The 21,282-nt window shown below is 28.5% G+C and overlaps 2 long non-coding RNA genes across 4 annotated transcripts; both read left to right on the top strand.

Moving 5' to 3' along the window:
- Positions 1 to 5,989: 5,989 nt before the first annotated feature.
- On the top strand, positions 5,990 to 7,571 carry LOC133793543 (uncharacterized). The gene is made up of 2 exons (XR_009874869.1): positions 5,990 to 6,533; positions 7,283 to 7,571. It is a non-coding gene; the product is annotated as an uncharacterized LOC133793543 (long non-coding RNA).
- Positions 7,572 to 13,244: 5,673 nt separating this feature from the next.
- On the top strand, positions 13,245 to 15,855 carry LOC133795532 (uncharacterized). Of its 3 annotated transcripts, none has more exons than XR_009875372.1 (4): positions 13,245 to 13,471; positions 13,759 to 13,843; positions 14,178 to 14,308; positions 14,441 to 15,855. It is a non-coding gene; the product is annotated as an uncharacterized LOC133795532 (long non-coding RNA). The 3 variants fall into 3 exon arrangements; XR_009875370.1 differs by having other exon boundaries at positions 15,413 to 15,855; XR_009875371.1 differs by lacking the exon at positions 13,759 to 13,843 and having other exon boundaries at positions 13,248 to 13,471; positions 15,413 to 15,855.
- The last annotated feature ends 5,427 nt before the right edge of the window (positions 15,856 to 21,282 follow it).

Here is a 21,282-nt window from a genome sequence, read left to right on the forward strand (position 1 = left end):
GTAACCGAATCGGTTAGGGGTAAGGATAATGGCAATAAGAGTATAAATAGTTTTCTTGTAAACAATGGGATTTTCCAACTTGTTGAATGAAATAAAATTTTGGTATTAGAACCAGAAAGCTCCAGTGATATAAGAAGTAGTGACATTGGCTAAGCTCAACTTTGTGCAGTGGACCATCGCTCAGGAGAAAGGGGTTTTGTCTTCAGGAAGTGTGAATAACTCTGTTGATAGTAACCAAAGGTGGTCTAAACCTCAATGGATGAGAATCAAAATTAATGTTGACGGTGCTACTGTTGACAATGAAGCTAGGCATGGTTTTGGGGCTGTGGCAAGAGACTCGAATGGGTCATTGGTGGAAGCTTTCCAACATAGAAACTCAGGTAAGTACTCTCCTGAGATGGTTGAAGCCTTGGGAATAAAAGAGGCGTTGAGTTGGATTAAAATGAGAGGATGGGTAAATTTTGATATTGAAACATATTGTCTCAATGTGGTCAATGCTATAAAAAGTTCAAGACATCTGGTTTCTCCTTATGAGTGTATTTTAAGTGACTGCAAGTTATTATTTTCTAAGTTGTGTAATGTGTCATTATGTTTTGTAAAACAGTCTAACACAAAGTTGTTCACTCCCTTGCAAGAGCTTGTTGTTCTGATGCTGATCGTGTTTTTAGTGGGGCTGATGCTCCTACTAGTTTGGTATCCTTGTTGATGGAAATTCAATGTATAAATATTGATAAACAAAAATGACATAAAAATATAGCTACAATGTACATATCTATATGATGTTGAAAATATGCAAAATTATTTTATCATACATTTTTATTGTATAAAATAACATATATATATAAATATATTTAATATTAAGACAATTATTACTATGTGAATGCATATTTTATAAAGGTGGAATCAAAAAATATTATAACTAATTACAATGTTAAGTTTTTCTTATGTCACACTAATACCAAATTAAGGCTAAAACCTTTTATGACTCTATTAGAGTACGTTATTCCAATATAGATTAACACTTTATAAATATTTTATTGTATTTATGTTATTATTGATAATAAAATCATTAAGGATAATTGTTCTCTTATAATTTTAATTTTAATCAAATCATTAGGGATTAATTTTAATTCTAAAGAAATAGAGGAAGAATAATTCAAAATAGGATGGTGCTACATAAAGTTGATATTTATAGTGCTACATTCAACTTCATTCACATTCACACTACTCTTGAGTTATCGATTTATTTATTTATTTATTTAATTATATGAGGAGTGTTATGGTTAATCTCCTATTTTAACATTTAAGTTAATCTCCGCCTCTAAAAATATATGCCGAAGTATTTTTTTTTCCAATTTTTTTAATGGCGGTGTTGGTTGTAGTTACAACATCATTCTTACAAATTTTAAAAAAATTATGAATAGTTTACAGTGCCGAAAACAGAATTCCTCATATTTCTTGATATTCTGGTTTACCACGTGTATTCGAAAAAATACAAATCTGTTTTCGACACTGTAAATTATTCATAATTTTTTTAAAATAAAAAAAATATAACATTTATTTTGGTCTTTTAATATTTAACAGTAATTCAATCATATAGTTTACCAGACATTCAACTACAACTTTTCTAACTCACAACACTTTAATATCTATTATTTACCAAACACGCAATTTTTCTCCACAACACTGCTGTAGTTGTTTTTCTCCCCAACATAACTGTAATAAATTGAACCTAATATATAGAAGTGTGGATATTTGGTGGTTTCCATCAACAGTTTTATCTTATTATGATTTTATAAGTTATAATAAGACAATTTAACTGAATTTCCATGGCCCTATCACTTCTTTTTCTTTTTTTTCTTGACAATCGGGTTTTTTTTTCTTCTCACATTCATAATATCACTTATTTATATTACATATATAAAATCTTCAACTAACCTTTCTTTCCATGTCTTAAGTAATTATTTCCTTTTTTATATTTTACTAACTATTGGAATTTAATGAATTATTGTAGGTTATTTTACTCATTATCTTAAAAAAATGCACATGCAGAGACATACACATTTATATACTTATTTTATAATAAGAAATAAATTAGAATTAAAGATCAACATAATAAATATGTTTAATTATTTTATTATTAATATTTGGACAATAAATTAGAATTTGATATGTAAATAGTTAAAGATGTAAGAAAAGCTATATGAGTGAGACATAGAACAAAAAAACATAATCAAGAGAGTAGTAAAAAATAATAAACTTTGTTTATAGCAATATTTACCAAATTTTGGATCAAGTGAGCTATACTATGAATCTTTTAAATCCTATGAATATATTATATTTATTGGCAAAAAAAAAAGCGGATGAAAGATATTAAAATATTTTTTTTATTGGTGGTGTATTGCTGTTGGTGAAATTTAATATCGGGTCTCACATATTTAAATTTAATAAATATTATGGCATATCGCTAACCAATCACTACAAGAAAAAATGCTTTTAATAACACCAAAAATGTGTTATCAAAACCTACGATAACACTTTCTGATGTGTTAAGACAGACTGTGTTATCATAGGTCAGGGTACTTACCATAACGCTTTATCAGTGTTATACAGGTGTGTTATTGTACTGTCAACGATAACACAATTTCTGTGTTATTTTAATATATAGATAAGTGTTGAATTATGTTATTTATAGTCGATACTATAACACTTTTTTTGTGTTATACTACACTTTAGTATAACACCTTTTTTGTGTTATACTACACTTTACTATAACACTTTTTTTGTGTTATACTACACTTTAGTATAACACCTTTTTTGTGTTATACTACACTTTACTATAACACTTTTTTTGTGTTATACTACACTTTACTATAACACTTTTTTTGTGTTATACTACACTTTAGTATAACACATTATTTGTGTTATATAATGAAGTTTCCATAACATAATTCTTTGCATAAAAAGTGTTATTGTAATATATATTATAACTCAATTTTCGTATTATTGTTATATTTAGATATATTTAAATTCTCATTATATATTTTATTTATATTACACTAATTTATTCTATTATATTTTAATTTTTTTTATATAATTAAAATTAACTTTCTAATATATACTAGCATCATCAAATGAACTTGACTTTCAAATAACAAAAAGTAAGAACATTCTACATTGAATTAACAATCCACAATTTAGTTTAAAACATACAACACTGTCATTAACAACAAAATATTCTTTAAGTATTCAAAGAGTCTAAAAGTTACTACTTTCAAGGAGTCTTAAGTATCATTTTATACTTCGCTTGTCATATCTGCAAAATAAACAAAGAAATATTTTATTGTTATTATCTAGCATCACAAATTACTTCTAGAAAAATGCTATGGAAATTATATCCAAGAAAGGACACCACATACAAAATAATAGATTCAAAACTACAACAAAGCAAACAAAGAAACCAAACACTAAATTATAAGACATTAGTTATTTTTTTAGTATAAAAATGTACCTCTTGGAACAACTTTTTTAGAAGGTCATGCAATTGTGGAACCAACTGCTTCTTGTATTGTAAGCATTGCATGATTAGGACAAAATAAGTAAGACTCTGGTACAATAGCAACATCAACCCATACTCGCATAAAGTCTGGTCCAAGAGGCTTTCCATGTACAGTTATATTTGGATCACTAGAATCCCAATGACCTTCAGCAATAATTGCATCTGCCCAGTCAAGCAAGTAGCAAGCATTTTTCCCTTCTGTAAAGTTATGTCTTTTTTCTAGTGCAACACTCTACCAAATTTATTTCAAAGACAATATATTAGTTTCTGTAATTGTTCTTCTAAAATGAAAATTTAAAACAATAACAACTTTTATAATTTACCTTAGGGGACTGAACATTGTTTGACTACGGTACATTGCGAGACTGTCCTTCGCTTGGTGTCACTTTACCACCAACCTAAATATAAAACCAAGATAAGTTTTATTGGAAGAAAAGAAAACTAAGATTTATAAGTGCAAGATAGAAATACCACCAAGTGTTCTTTAAGTAGATTCATCATTTCAGTCATTTTGAGCTTCATATTATAATTGATTCCAGATTTGTGGTTTATAGATCATTATTAGTTCTCAGTTTGATTATATAACCGTGTATGGTGAGTTGTGTTCAGAATAAGTGGTAAACATTTCTAGAAGAACAGGGTTATTTTAGATTTAGAGAGAGAATTAAGACAGAAAATAAAATAGAACTTTAGAGAGAAATAGAATAATAACAGAGAAGGTGAACATTTAAAGAGAATCAAGAGAGGAAGAATTCAGCAATTCATTCATTTCTTACTAGTGTCAAAAACAGTGTCAAGAAGACTGTGGATACTATTTTAACAAAGCCCAGCAGGTCTAGTCGTTTTGACTTTTCTTAGGTAAGCTTTGCTAATTACTAATTTTTTTTTAACAAAAATGTGATGAGAAATATTTTTATCACTAATGTTTACTTAGCTCTCCAAAGTTTCTGTTAGGAGGTTGGAGGATATTGGAACCAAAATGATTAACTTATAATTTATTTCTTTTTGGGTACAGATAAAAACACTGATTTTTTTTCCATTAATTTGATGGTTTCAAGTGAATATTTGTTATCTAATTCTTATCTAGGGTGCGTGTGAAGTGGACAACTTCAAATTTGATGCACTTGACTAGGTTTGCTTTACTACTGGAAAAAGAAATAGATCTTTGATGTGTGTATGATTACACAGGAAAAAAACTATTGTTTGGTACTGTCCTAAGCATTTTTAGACTAGGCTTCATTTCATTCTACTCTAGCTTGTATCCAAATTATTAGATTCATATTCAATAGATGTGTTCAATTTTTCTGGAGACTGATTTTAATTTTAGCAACAAGTATGATAGGCTCAAATTGATATCAAACAATAGGAGAATTTTAAAAGAGCTGTGAGTTATGAATTTTCAAAATTTGATAAAAATTTATGAGAATTTACCATAGTTTCTGGATAGCCAACTTTGAGTATCCGTTTTACCAAGTAAAAATGCCTAAAATGATTTTATTTTTGGTGTGAGTGTTTTTTACACAACCTATTATGGTCCTAAAAAAATTTGGACCAGATTAATAAACCAAATAGATTTTATAAAGTCTCAAAATTTGAGATGACACTGAGGGCTACTGCTACTGCTATGAATGTAGTCCATTCATAGTGCATGTGCTCCCATCACATCAAGCTCTCCTAAAATAACATCTTTCGAATAAAGCAACTTAATTTGTATGCTACTGTACTGAGTAGAGTAGTGACCTGTGCTGTGACCATATGAGCTATCGTAATAACCAATCCAACGAGCTGATGGCAACTCCTTTGCCATAAGTGCAAGTGTTCAAAAATAGTTAAAAGAGGTGTTTGGTATAGGAGTTGTGTATTATGGTAGTAAAAAATTTAGATTAAGAGAATGTTAAACTCAAATATTTATAAGAATTAAGATTATATAAAGTTAAATTAAAAATAAAACTTATTTGGAAACACAAATCTCAAATTATTAAAAATAAATTTATCTTACATTTAATTTTAAAATTTTCATTCCCACCAAATTTAAACCCATTAATAAACATTCCCTTAAATTTTAGCTATTCCTATTTCTTAACTTTCAACCAGTCAATTGTGGGGAGCCTTCAATATTTAGAATTTTTTTTTATTATTATATTCCTAATTTAACATAACATTATTAAACATAGCTAAAAACATTTTTTTTTAAAAACAAAGGGAAAGTCATAATAAGGATTGATGTAATACCCCTATCCTAATTATATTTTTGTGCTGATTTATTTTAATTTTGATTGCGATTTATACAAAAATCCTAACAAAAAATACAAGCTCTATTCCACCCCTAGCTCCCCACGCTAAATCAACTACAAAATTTGTAATTAATGAACTAAAATGATAAAATAATTATTTAATTAAATATTCCCTTAAAACTTGTTTGAGAATACATTGGCTGGTGTGTGTTTGATTGACTGTACTGCGATTATTAGTTATTACAGTTTATATGATTTTTGATAATGAACAACATAATTATTTGCATATTTGTTATGGTTGGTAAGGCACTGCTGTTTTGGCAGGACGTCATATATTCTCTTTCTTTCTATTTTTTTTTGGGAAATAAACAGGAGTTGGTTGTTCTAAAATTTGTTTTCTTTGGAATATAATACAGTATATGCTTGTATTCTTATGCAGAGATCTTTCAGGCATGACAGAATCGTGGAAGGTCTTAATGTTACTGAAGAAATGTTGATCTAAAATAGCATGATTATGTAGTTTTAATATAATAACTGTAATCATAAAGATTTATATATGATCTAATGGTTTAATATAGTTGTATGTAGTTGTCTAGTGGATTAATTAGAGAAAATATTATCAAAGAAAGTTAAGTATAGTTATTTTCTTCTAATTGTTTCTGTATAATCTTTCTAATTTCAGAAAATTAAGGATGGGACTTGAGAAGCTAGCTTGCAAGTTATGATTAAACGAGTTTCAAGTATGGTTCATAGTCTCTCTCTTTGTTTCTTCTTGGCTGGTTGTTTATCGAATACATTTTAGCGCCCCCTACTGTTTAAAAGGTTCACTTTCATGAAGAATAATAATAGTAGGTTATTTTTTTAGCTTCAGTTATTTTCATGAAGAATGGTTGCCATTGGTATATTTGTTAGCTTCAGTTATTAACTTAAGATGATTGATTTGTTTCTAACGATTTTTTTATGGATCTTATGGACCCTTTAATGATCTTTTAAGCATGTAAAAGGTTTCAGTTTGAGTAACAATACAGAGTTTTTGTAGGCTAAATTGCTGGTTGAATCAAATTATTTGTGAAGAAATGTCTATGGTATTGTATTCCACTTGTCTAATCAAGCTTCAGACCTTAACCGTTGCATGCCATTCCAAACAAAAAAACAAGGCAATCTAGTGTGTTTGACATATATTCTTGCTCTGTCAATTGGTGATGACACTATTTAAATATTCCCTTTAAACTTGTTTGAGAATACATTGGCTGGTGTGTGTTTGATTGACTGTACTGCGATTATTAGTTATTACAGTTTATATGATTTTTGATAATGAACAACATAATTATTTGCATATTTGTTATGGTTGGTAAGGCACTGCTGTTTTGGCAGGACGTCATATATTCTCTTTCTTTCTATTTTTTTTTGGGAAATAAACAGGAGTTGGTTGTTCTAAAATTTGTTTTCTTTGGAATATAATACAGTATATGCTTGTATTCTTATGCAGAGATCTTTCAGGCATGACAGAATCGTGGAAGGTCTTAATGTTACTGAAGAAATGTTGAACCCTAACTCAGTGGCGAGGCAGATAAGCGACCAAATTTCGCTTGCATAAGCTTTTGTTGTGATCCATAAACTCTGTATTCCTTATTGCTCAAATGGTTTTGATTGTTCTAGTGCTGAGATTTTTAATTGTATGTTATAGCAGTTACTTGATTTTCTAGTACCATGATTCTTAGTCCCACTAAAGATTTATTGGTCTAAATCTATTACTAATTTCTAGTACTTTAGTTTCATTAAGCTTTCAAGAGATTCTAGTGTTGTTTTTAATTTAATAATCAGATTCTAAAATGGTAGCCACTAACTAATTGGGTTTGGATCAAAGACAAGATTTTAGCTTGGGTTGTGGCAATTAAATCTAATCTATACATATGGAAATAATGAAAACAATATGACTAAATGAAAAATTTAATCTATACATATAATGAAAAATCTAATCTATACATATAAAAGCTTACCTAACCATCTATCAATACCAAGTCAAAAAATTCAAACAACACACAATAAGTTTTCTTCCTTAAATCACCGCAGCACACAAACAAATTTTCCAGAACCTACTTCTCTAATACACACAAGTTTTCAACCTTCCGTTATCACCGCAGCACACAATTTTAATCTCAGAACCTACTTCTCTATGGATGAATATTTAAGATATTCAAACTCCTCTAACATTTGAAATATATTAATAATAAGAGTTAAAAGAACAAATTCCGTACCTCTTGCAAATTACCTTTGCAATGCTCCTTGCCAATTCGATCCCCAACCTGAAGAATATAATCAATACTTAAAAGATTAATACAAAATTAAAATTTGTCAATAGATATTAAACAAGCATGTATGATAAACTAACAAACTAAACAACATGGCAAGCAAGCTCAAACAACCAAAAATAAAAGTTGGAATATGACCAATCAGAATAAGGCTTAACTGTTCAGTGGATGGGTTTAAACTTTACAAGAGTGATATTGCATTGAAATATTGGGCTTTCTATTTTTCTTACTGTTTTCAGAATCTGAAGAGATTTTTCTTACTATTTTTCTTACTGTTTAAGCTGTTCAGTGGATGCTTTCTATACGTGTTTAGTGTAAAGCAGACCCAAAGTTGGGTTCCCCTTAAAAAAAAGAAAAAGAAAGACCCAAAGTTGGGTTTAGTCTAGATCAGCATTCCTATAAATTAAGATTAAAGGTACATATTATTTTGTATTAACTTTTCATGACCTTTACCACTTCCTCAGCCTATCAACTCTATTTGGTAAGATTGCTGGTTTTAGGAGGCCCTCTGTGTGAACAATTGTTCTGCTAGAGCCATGGAATATGTTTGGTAGAGTTATAAAACAGTTACTTTGAAAAAGCAGGAGCTCTTGCAAAGAATATTGCTCAGGAAGTTTCATAGAAGTCATTATTATTATTACCTAGAGAACCCCCTCCCCAAGAGAAAATTGTACAAAATAACGTAATAGGTATCACAACATCAAAGTACATGATGATTGGTAATACTTATTAGAAAAATTGGGGATAGAAATCTCTAAGGAAACATGCATTAAATTTATCATTTTTTATGTCTAAATGTCTTGCACTCCTATCATTTCATTAACAGAAAAAATGCTCTTTAATAGCTGTTGTAGAACATAAAAGTAAAACAGTATACTAAATGCAGATGCAGAGGTTTCCTACTGTAATTGTTTGCTAATAAAATTTCAATGAAATGGGCATAAGGAGCAACAGATTCAAGTATAACTATGCAAGTGAAAGTGTAACAAAGTTGTGAAATTTAAACTCTACAACATAAATAGTTTCAGTAAAAGTCGTTCTATGAAAAAAAAATATTTATATAATTTAAATCAAAGACATTATAAACATATCCATACAACACAAAGTAACTCAATATATGGATAGCACAAATAACTTTGAGTACCCCATTAGTGACATTTTTGTAAGAACTAGTGTTGAAAGCCCTTACTATTTGAGGATAAGCTTTTGGCGTGGAATAAGAATGATTAAGTAAAAGAATAAATGACACAATTACTATTAGAAGCTTCTACATTGAAACAAACATAGATAAAACATTAAAATAGTTGCTACTCTTAAGTCATATATTCCTTATTACTATCAATGCATATAGATCTCTTCATGCCCAAGGGTAGCAATTTTCAAAGTTATTCACCTATGTCTGAGGAAGAGCAATGTAACCGATTAATAATCATATATGATGAAAATGAAACGAACAAAAAAGTAAGCATATAATCCATAATCAGAGTAAGAGGTTTGACAAGTATTTACACTATTTAATAAGTTCATTTCTATCTTTTGACATGATTAACTAATCTAGAAAACAAATTACCACTGAAAAACCATTTTCATTGTCAACTACAAATCATACATCAAATTAATAAACCAACTATCAACAATTTTACTAGCCAACAAAAAAAAAAGGGATGATACTTGTAAAATCAACTTTTAAATATAATTCTCCCCCGCTCTTATATTGATTTATGTGTGCGAAGGTAAAAAAAAAAAGTCTTCTGAACCACACTATCGTTGTCAATAAAATAAATCGACTTTACTGTGATATTATTGACTCTCCCAATTCACCTCAACAATAATAATTATAACAAGGCATTAACCCAATAGCATAAATTTTGTTAGGACGTGAAGAAAATAATACACATTGTCCAAAAAAACTGAGAATGAGCAGCCTCCATAATGCACAACTTCAGATATATAAGCTCACAAATACATTGAATAATAAATTCAGCACTAACGAAACTAATAACTAATTTAAGTTTTATGTCACAACTATAGCCTGCCAAATAAAATGGCAAGACCAACCATTTTAACTTATTGCATCCAAAACACAATTAATACAAAAGAAACTAACTAAGTCTCAAGGGGCGTTCTATCAAATGGGTGGTGTGCAACTCATTTGTTTGAATTAGATTAGAATGTATGTATAGGATCATGCTCAACCAAAATTTATGTTTTTCTATTTTATCTTAATGGTATAACTAATTAATATTCTAATTACTATATGTAACCGAGCTCTTTCAAGTTTCAATGTTATTAATTGAAAAAGCCCTTAAAACACCCAAAAATGATTTGTATAGGTACATATATTAAAATAAATATATGTATATTTCTTGCTATATGGATAGTAAACTTACTACTCCTTCAAAGTGTCTTTTCCTTTTATTTTATTCTTACGTTCTGAACATTCAACTGATTCCAGAAACTGCAATAGGTAATATACCAAAATCAAATGGGTATAAAATTGAAAGTGAAAGAGAGACAACGAAAAAAAAAATATCACCACGTTGCTACTACTTTCTGAAGAAATATACAGAAGCAAGACCCACCTAAAAATTTCTCCAAATCAACATGAATAGAAATAAAGATGAAAAAATTGAGATAAACGATCGAAGGTTTAAACACTATCATAGGCCTTTTGCTCAGGGGATGCTCACAAATCATTCTTGACCATTTACCAAAAACACTCCAATATATAAGTAATATAAATCTATAAGAAAAAAAAAGATAGATTTTACATTAAGCGGAAACATAAAACAAATAAGGTCATTAATTGTAAGAATTGAGACTAATCCGTAGGCTTAGATGTATCTTTTGCTTCAGCTACATATATATAAAGTCAGTAAACAAATATAAATAATGTCTTCATTGGAGAGAAGAGAAATAAATTAAAATCGTAACAAGGAAATAAAAGTAACACACTTCAATTTTTTCATTCACACTATATATTTCCTCAATAGTATACTGTTATTTACAAGTACTCATTAGCTAGGTTATTATGTTTTGTGTTCTTTAAACACCAACAATCAACTTTTTCAAAAACAAAACTATATATGTTTTATCGAATGGAAAAAGAGCACCCTAGTAACAAGCTAATAAAAATTGTTTGTTGCTGAAGCACTAGTATCAAGCTTCATGAAAACAGAATGTTAAAAAATACAGTAAAGGTGCCTAATTTGTGTACCTGAGAATGAGTGAAACAGCTAACACTGAATCAATATCCATTTAACGCTGAAATGAGCCCAGGCAAATACAGAGGAACTCTTCCAGCAAACAAACAAAAAAAAGATAAAACACAAGGGAACTCATACTCTATTAAAGAAACTGAATCAGATAACAAAGTCACTACAATCTACATAGTCTTTGGAAACTACAAAACAAAAGAAAGATAAAAATTAAAGTTTAAAAAGACAATAGCCATATTCGGTCCCTGATAGTAAAATCTAACATACAAAGCAAAACTCTGAAATATCACAAAAAAAAAAAAAAAACCAAAGCAAAGCAAACACGGCATCCAAAGGAAGAACAAAACACCATATCACAGTTTATATCAAATGCAAAGTCAACAAGCTGAAAGGGCATATATTCGGTCTATACATATATTAAAAAAATTCAAAACCCAGATCATAATCAAGTGGAAACACAACCAAAGAAATTTTAGTATAGATTTATATCATCTAAATATCAACATGAGAATACATAAACATGATTTAGTGTTTGGAAATATATTAAAATCTCAGAAGAAAAATTAAAAATTACTAAAATTATTTAAGATATGAGAAAATGAAAGATGAGAAGCAAACCTGGAAGAAGGAACACTACTCCGTGACTGCAATTCAGATTCTGAAGAAGAAGAATTCATGAGTTTCAGGGATTAACATATGTGTTTTACTTTGGACTTTTATCGAACATGTGGTATGCCAGATAATTATTATCATGCTCAATCTGATTTATTTATTTATACAACCAAGCCTTGAATTATTTAATTTATATAGAGAAAAGAGTATAGAGAAAACACATCCAACCATTTTGATTTTTCATAATTGCTACTTTGTTGTGACAACAAATAAATATAACAAAATGAATAAACACACACGTGTACTATATGCAAAAACAAAAAAAAGTAAAATAAATAAAATGAAACTAAAGAACAGAAAACCCTCTGCTCTTTCTCAGTATCCGAAAGGTATTTCTCAAAAAATCCCTCTACTGAAAATGTGTTGAATGAGACCCTATGATATGTATAGCTAGCAAGCAGAATAACTCTCATACGATGTAAAACAAATATACATATATATATACACATTGATTATCTGATATTAAATTGAAATCTGAATTAATAAAATACCTCACATAGACAAATGGAGGTCAGAGTACTCTTGCCTGGGTTCTTGCTTCCAGCAGAAGAGATGTCGGCATGGAGGACATAGAGCAGCAAGAATCGCGTGAGGGAGAAAGAGCAGCGCGACTCGTACAAGTCGTGGTGTGATCCAGTGGCTCAAGGGAGAGACCGAGAGAGCTACTAGCCTACGGGAATGACCGAGAGAGATAGACCGAGAGAGACCGAGAGAGCTACTAGCCTTCGTGAAGAGAACATTGAAGATTGAAGGGACTGAGAGGAAGGGGAAGACCGAAGAAAGGTTGAGGAAATGGGTACACGGGTTGAAAAAAGTTCAGTCAAAAAAAGTTAAGTAAAAAAAGCTAAGTTATTTTGGCGGTACCTTATTTTAAGTTGCCGCCTGAAATTTTTTTCATTTACCATAACTCTTTTTAAAATTTATTATAATCATGTGTTATGGTAATGGGTGTTTGGTGTAGTGAATTATAACGTGCCACCACGTGTAATGTTGGACAACTTAATGTACAAAATAACAACATTTTTTTTAATGTTAAGGTGGCTGCAATTAATTATGATTTTTCACCACAACATTTTATACTTTATATTACATTGAAAAATGACATTTTCAAGAAGTGTTATTGATAAATATCTCATACGACATATTGGCTGTTTTTACATCATTAAACTAATACTGTACATTGGGCTTACAATGGAATGTTGAGTATTAGGGCCCAAATAAAACATATACTGCACATATTGGGCTCATTTTACATCATTTCTTTCTCTCTCTTCAATCACTCTTTCGGTATCTCCCAAACCCTCGATCTCTTCCTTCCTTCGATTTCTCTTCATCTCCCCAGTGATTTGATTTAATCGTTTATCATTCTTTCTCAATGACTCTCATAAATTCTTGATGAGAAGCTTTGGCACAAGCAACCTAGCCCGACGTTCTTTCTGCCCCAGTCAACTCTCTCGCGAAGTCTCTCCTATAGAAGTGAGTCCTGAATATTTTTCGACTTTTGATTTGGTTCTGTTTATGTCTTCTATTGATTGAATGTTATAGTTTTTAGATTTCTCCAAAATTTATATTTTAGTATTTCTAATTCAGGATTGAATGTTAGTTTTTTGAACTTTCCAGTATTGGCAACAATCTTTGATTGTACACAAGCAGAACATATATATAGTTTGAGAATCATACAGATGGTAGATTTTGAGAATCATGTTGCTCTATAACTTATACATCTCTATCTCTGTTTGTTGTTTTTGTTTCCAAATGCATAGTGGTCTCTACATCTCTTTCGCTTGATATTGCTGTGAGATCATTTGTTCTGTAGTTCGTGGTAACTAACTATGTCTCTTGGTGAAGGTGAGTGTTCATTGGATATTAATCTTATTCTTAGTCTCCATTGGATTTATTTTACTTGAGATTAAATTTCTCACATAAAAATGCACACACAAATAAATTTTATTAATCTCAGATTTAGAAACTCTCCTAGAGTTTAATAAATTTAGTAGTTTATATCTTGCTTAGTTTCTACTTTCTTTCTTCTAAAAAATTGTGAGAAGATTCATTTGGTTTCACCTCACCTATTCTGCTCAGTATTTTACATTTGTATTGCACTCAAGGTGTTTGAAAAAATTACTTATTGAATGACACAAGGATAACATGTTTTGCTTTGTTTCGGTTGACCAAAAAACAGAGCATAAAAAAAAAACAGAGCACAGAGTCATCCACTGTTGTGCATAAGATGGAAAGTGGTGAGCAAGTCACTTAGAAAATGAATTCAATGGAAAAGAAGAGGAAAATCATAAACGAGTTCCCCAATCCAAGGTATAATTGTTATGATATATTATTTTCTTTCTACATTTGGGTTCTCCACAATTTATTAGTTGTATATCATTTAATTCATATGATAATATAATATGGGCTACGTATTGTTTTGTTATATGATCATCATGCAAGAGGGAAAAAGCATAAAAGTTGTGCTTACTCTGTATGTCACAAGCCTTGTAGATAGGATAAGAACTAATAATTGTAAGTTTATCTCTCCTTGTCTTCACTTTTTCTTTTCTTTAGAAATAAAAAATAGTTACCTGTATCTTCTTGGTAGGATTCTGATACATTTTAGTTTGTAACATTATTTGTTTAAGTACTATGAGAATAAAGAAGCATTCTATGTTGTTGACTAATTATTATATTGGAATAAAATTGTAATAATCTGTCTACTACTAAAACACTACTATAGATTGGCATTGTTAAGTTATTGGATAATTATAATGGAGTGGTGTAATGGACTTTGGATATGTTCCCAGTAATGGACTTTGACTAACCTTTTGTTTTGCAGTATGAGAGGATGACTAAGTGTAATAAGTTTTAATACTCAATTCGTTAAAAGTACATTTTATATTTCCGTATATAATATACCATATTAGATCAAGTTGCATTGTGGAATTCATGATATATTTTATTTACTCTTATTAGACTCTAGTAGTTATTATTGGATTTTGATTTTTTATTATTTTTGCTGTAACTTGTTTAGATAATATTTGAGACTAACCGACTGCTTGGTCCCTTCAGAACTAGTTATCCCGTTGCTCTGAAACTTGAGTTGCTTGCTTCTTATCTTCAGATTTTATTGCATATTATATATGGTGAATAAAATTAGAGCTACTCTGATATTGGTTTTATTTATGTTGAATTTTGGGCCCATGAGATGCCTTTCATTTTCGCACATTCTCTCTTGGCCCTAGAATTGCTCTCTTCTCCTTGATGTCTCGCTTTGCTAGGGCTCTTCGTAGTTCTAATGGCAGTTTTATTGACAGGAATGTCCAAAGCTTTCTCAAATATTCCACCACATTGCTTGTGTGAACTCATTCTCTCTCTCCCGTTCTTTCGATTTTGTTTGGGTAAATTGATTTGTATTGTTGATTTCAGTGGTACAGGGATTTGATTCAATGGCTCTCACTTCACGACCATCACGGGTACCTGCAAAGCTATTCTTGGTTGATGCCGCATTAGAGTCTTAAGGTCTAAGGATTTCGTGGATGACCAAGTGTATCTGATCGACTCCTAAGGACGACCACTAGAGCGACTCCAATACTATAACATACCATATCGATTTCGCCGAAGTCATAGGAGATGAAGAGAAAAGACAAACATCATCCATGGCTATTGGTGTCATTGGTTCGATGCTCGCTTTTTAAGTGAAATATGGAAGTTTTTTTATATTTTAGCAAAACTTTTTAGCTAGAATTTTATTTTGATGACTTTGATTCTCTAAACACTACTTTTTGAAAGTTATTCACTCCTTAAGTGAAACATATATTTAGACTGATACGATATTAACATTTTTGTAAATCTAATATTCTTTTTTATTATATTGTTATCAAGGCACTAAAAATAAATTTTTTTAAAATATATATTTTTTTAAAAATAACAACTATAACAAAAAGTTATCATTAATATAATATAACATGCGCAAAATATTATAAAAGAATCTATGATAACATTTTTTATAGCACTTAAATAGTATTATGAAATAAGCATAATGTTTGACTCTTGAAAACATATTTATAAGCTTGATAAATAGATATAGTATCTATTTAATAACAAAAAAAAAATTGTTATGAAATAGTTAATTGTAACACTATTGATAATACTTTAAAATTATTATATAACACTTTTTCAGAGTTATCCATAGTATTTTTTTGGGAATTTACTCATTTGGTACCATATGTTTTTGCAAAGTATCATTTTGGTACCCTCTGTTTTCAATAATGCTCATATGGTACCCTGTATTTTAAAATTATACATATTTGATACCCTATACTCAGATTTGATAGATAAAATATACTATTTTAAAATACAGGGTACCATATGAGCATTATTGAAAACAGAGGGTACCAAAATGATATTTTGCAAAAATATAGGATACCAAATGATTACCAACCCTATTTTTTTTTTTTGTAGTGTTTTTCTCTTTATTATTTTCAAAAACTGTTTTTAATAGCACTTTTTCAGAATTATTTATAATATTGTTTTCTTGTATTGTTTTTTTCTTCACCTTTTTCAAAATAGATTTTCAAAAAGATATCAAGTGATTAATATTGATTGGATAATCTTGAACTGACTAGACTTGAAAATTTGATATTTAAAAAATATATGTAAATATCGTGTAAACCATTTAAAACAATGTTTTTTTATTAAATGAAAATGATTGATCATAAATAATTGTAGGCTTTATCGAAGGTGGGCACTGAGAGATAGAGTGATCATAAATATCTTATCTCGAGTTGGGCCAACACTAAAGTTGTTCAATGAATAAAATAAAAATCAAAGAAAGTAGTGAAAAGAGTTGTAGAGAAAGTCGAAAACCAAGACAGTTAAGACTCTGTTAGATGTATCGATGTATTAGTTACAAGTTAGTTGTATTGTTTACTCCTCCTTTGTAACTTTTGCAAAATTTCTGAGAAAAATCGCTAAATATATTTTTGCAGTTTACAGCAAGTAAATACTTGTGAACGAGTTGGATGCCAATTGGATAGTTCACTCTAAGTTCAAGCAGAATGAAACACGCCTTGCATGTATTGTCCTATGAGTTCATTGAGTAAAAATCCAATCAACAAAATGGGCCTCACTATAATGCAATTTTTAATAAAGTTTACAAATTTACAACAATGCAATTTTTTTTGTAACCATATATTATAATTTTGTACAGACTAAAGAGAAAATTATAACAGACAGTTACAAAATTACTATCCATATTTTTGAAATTTTTGTAAAATTTCATATTTTTCAATTTTTTTTTAATTTAAAGTATTATGTGCAATTCTCCTATATAAGTTATATTGGGCCTAAATAATGGATTATTTTTCTTTCTAAACTAGTAGGCCTAAATCAACTATATTGGGGCTTGGAAATATAGTACTAATTTTTACCACTAAATAGTCCAGTTAACAAAAAAAATAAATAAAAATTGATTACAATTCAATATAATTGGTGTAAAATGATAGTTGTTAATATTGTTTAAACTATTCTAACTATTTGGCCGATAGAAAAAATTGTCGATCTTCCGTTGAAAATCGTCCAACTGTTGCTGAAATACAATGGAAAATATTGTAATTTTATAAATAGTTTTCTAAACATAATTTTTGTGTGGTTTTTTTATTTTTTTGCAATATGGTACGATACTTGAAAATTTTGAACTCTCATCAAGTATTTATGATTTTGTTCTGACAATTTCTTAGCAATATAAAGCATGGAATTCTTTTTTAACACTTATAAATAACATTAGAATATTTCAAAGTTGGGTTTCTTATAAGAGCATCTCCAATCACACTAGCTAATTTGTAGCTAAATTTTAGTTATGTTAGCTAAAAAAACTCTTAACCTAGTCACTTTTTTAAATTTACTCCATGCTCTCTATTATGGCTAAAGTTGATCATTTTAATAATTTGTACAAATTTAGTTTTCAACATATATTAATTTAAAAGGTTGATTGGTTTGTTTTTATGTACCAACATTACTTTAATTATTATTTAAATAATATGTCATTAATTTAACTAACCATTTCTCACCAGTTATATTTGGCTAGCATGGTGATAGCAAATTGTTATTGTATCTAGTCTAATGGGGTTGTGGTTGGAGTATGAAAAAGTTTTTAAAATATCAAATCTTTAGCTAAAATGGCTAATTTCATTACATAATTAGTGTGGTTGGAGTTGCTCTTAGACAACAATTTTGGAAATCTTATTTTGGTCGTTTTCTTTAAGAAAAAAAAAACCCTGAAGTTAAAATAACTTCATCGTAACGATCTTTTCTATGAAGCTATATTAAAGTACTTTCCAATAATGTAGGCAATGCTAAACTCACTCATCTAATTTATGAGTTTCTCAAAAATTGAGATATGGAATAGACCCAATAAAATAAGATTAATACTAAAGAATATCATAAATTGTCCAATACTACATAAAATGACATATTGTTATTAGCGCAATCCAGTATCGAGTCTCGCACATTTTAATTTAATAATTAATGTTGAGTATTGCTAAATAATCATAACTCATAGGGTATTATTTCATTTGGTGTTTGACAACTTAAGTACCAAATAGCAACACTCATGAAATAAGCAACATTTCCATAGAAAATTTGCGGAAATCATAGTGTTAGTAATATTTTTAATGTTATATAATTTTATGAATAAAACGGTAGAACTATATGAATGAATGCGACAAGAATTATGAAAGAATAAATGAACGAAGGGAAAAACAAAGATATAGATATTTTTTAAATATTGTTTACTTGGTTGATTTGAGTAATTAATCTACTTTTACGGGACACTTTTTATTAGTATTTCAATTTGAAATACCAGGTACGTTGGCCAAGATTCGATACATGTCACCACACTTAATTGACACGTGTGCCTACGTCAAGATTTTTATCTATAACATGTTATCATTGATGATAACATAATAATTAGTGAAGATATATTGAAAACAAAATTATACTTACTACGAGAAGATATGAGAACTTAATTAGGATCATTTTATCATATCTAATTTTCTATATATTTATGTGATTTTTATAATTTTATCTTAAACTTGCTAATTTATATATAACTTATTGATAAATAAATAACTTTCCACTTTTTTGTTTATTTTTTCTCTATTAATTAGTAGTAGTTCCATGTTTCACATGGTTTGTTGTTTTAATTAATTAACTAGGGCCAGCTTTTGTACTGACTAATTACTATTCCTTTTTATTATATGTGCAACTGTCGCTTTTCTTACTTAATTGATTTGTACCACGGTTAGAGTATTGTACTTGTACAATATTTAGTAGTAAAAAAAAGGTCACTATTTAACCCCATTCCGGGAAAATGATGAAGATCTCACCAATGATAAAGAATATCAACAATATATTGAGTATGTATCCCTTAACAATTAACTAATTAAGCATTTTTTATACATATTTATTCTATTTAAAATTGTGTAACGAAAATTATTGATTTTAACAGTATTTTATTTTTTTTCTGTTAATTTTTAACAAAATATTCTTATATTTAACGGTAAATTATAACGATTTAAACTTAATATAAAATTAAATAAATGAATAATTAAATAAATTAAAATGAGATATTTTACAATAATAATTATTTAAAAATAATAAAACCATATATTTTATAACTTAAATAAAATTTAATTAAACTTAAACTTAATATTATATTAAACATATAATATATAATCTTTTGTTGTCACTACCAAATTCAAAAACTAGAACAAACATAAACTTAAACAAAAAAATAATAATTAAAATACGATATTTTTAAGATATTTTATGATAATTTAAATAATTAAATCATATTTATTTAAAAATAATAAATGCATACATATTGTTTTTTTATCTTATAAATTTTTTGTGATAGTTTGTTTTTTCTCAAGTGATTGAATCTCTTTTTCTTCATCAAATTCACTAAAGGACATTGTGAGATGTTAGAAACTAAAAATAGTTGATGCATGTATAAAACTGTCTGCGCTATGATTTTTTCTGTTCTTATTTTATTTCTTTTATTATTATTTTTTAAATATTATTGAATTATATATATATGTCATGTAACCATGTAAATATATATCTATGTCAACATTTTGTTTAGATGTCATATATGTAGAGATTATTGATATGAATATTTATATATACTATAGAACTATAATTCATTCTATTATATATATATATTTTTTTAAAAATAATAACCAACTTTTATTAAAATTATTGACAATATTTACAACTTTAAAACTAAGCAAACGTGCATTTTACGTTACTTCTACCTAGTATATTTAAATGGATAAGCATGATGTAGAAACAATGATAATCTACTATTTGTTTTTATTCTTAAGTTCATTAAAGTTTAACAAATATATATGAACTTAATGATATACATTTATATAAAAAAATATAAAGTTATAACCATAGTCTCGTGTCTATTCTATTTCTGAATTTCCACTTTTGATGTAAAAAAAAAGACATTAATAATGACTAATAATGAGAAATGAAAGTAATTAAAAATGAGCTCATATTCATATAATTAACACACTACTTGCACGACTCATTTATTTTTTGTGCAGCAGCAAAGGTAATAATTCTTCACTATAGATGCAATAACTTCGTGACATATTCACTCGATCAGAAATAATAATATCTCTATTTGAAAAAGTAAAGATTTCTGCACCCTAGCAATACTTACCACCACCTATTAATGGACCCTCTCATGAAATATTATTATTTGATCCATAAATTTATATTAAATGGTCCCAACAACCCTTGATTCAATTCATAAATTCTCTCTTGGGCATCGAAAATTTAATAAATTATACACGTTTATATATTTTTTTTTTGTTAAAAAAGAAGAAGAAGATAGTATATACGTTTATAAATTATGAACTGTGCTGCTGCCTATTGCTTTTTACATAACAAACGACCCTACATATATGCTAGGCGAAGTAAAGGTACCAACTACGAATTATATCTACATGTTGATGTTGTAATTGAACTATCACATTCACATCTTTCTGTATATATATTGTAAAAAAAAAAATTTAATTTTTGCTTTGTATCAGTTATGTATTTCAGCATTTTGCTTTTTCTGAATCATTTGTCCGAATGGTTAATTTATACAAATGTGGTCCCCAAGCAACCTAGCTAATTTTACCTGAAAGCAAGTATCTTTAAAGGGAAGTCTAAACTGATCGAGCATATGGTTAAGTATTGTCAGTATTTTGCAGTTATATAAGTAGTACTACTTCTATTCT

Source organism: Humulus lupulus, chromosome 8 (assembly GCF_963169125.1).
Source record: "Humulus lupulus chromosome 8, drHumLupu1.1, whole genome shotgun sequence".
NCBI classification, from domain to species: domain Eukaryota; kingdom Viridiplantae; phylum Streptophyta; class Magnoliopsida; order Rosales; family Cannabaceae; genus Humulus; species Humulus lupulus.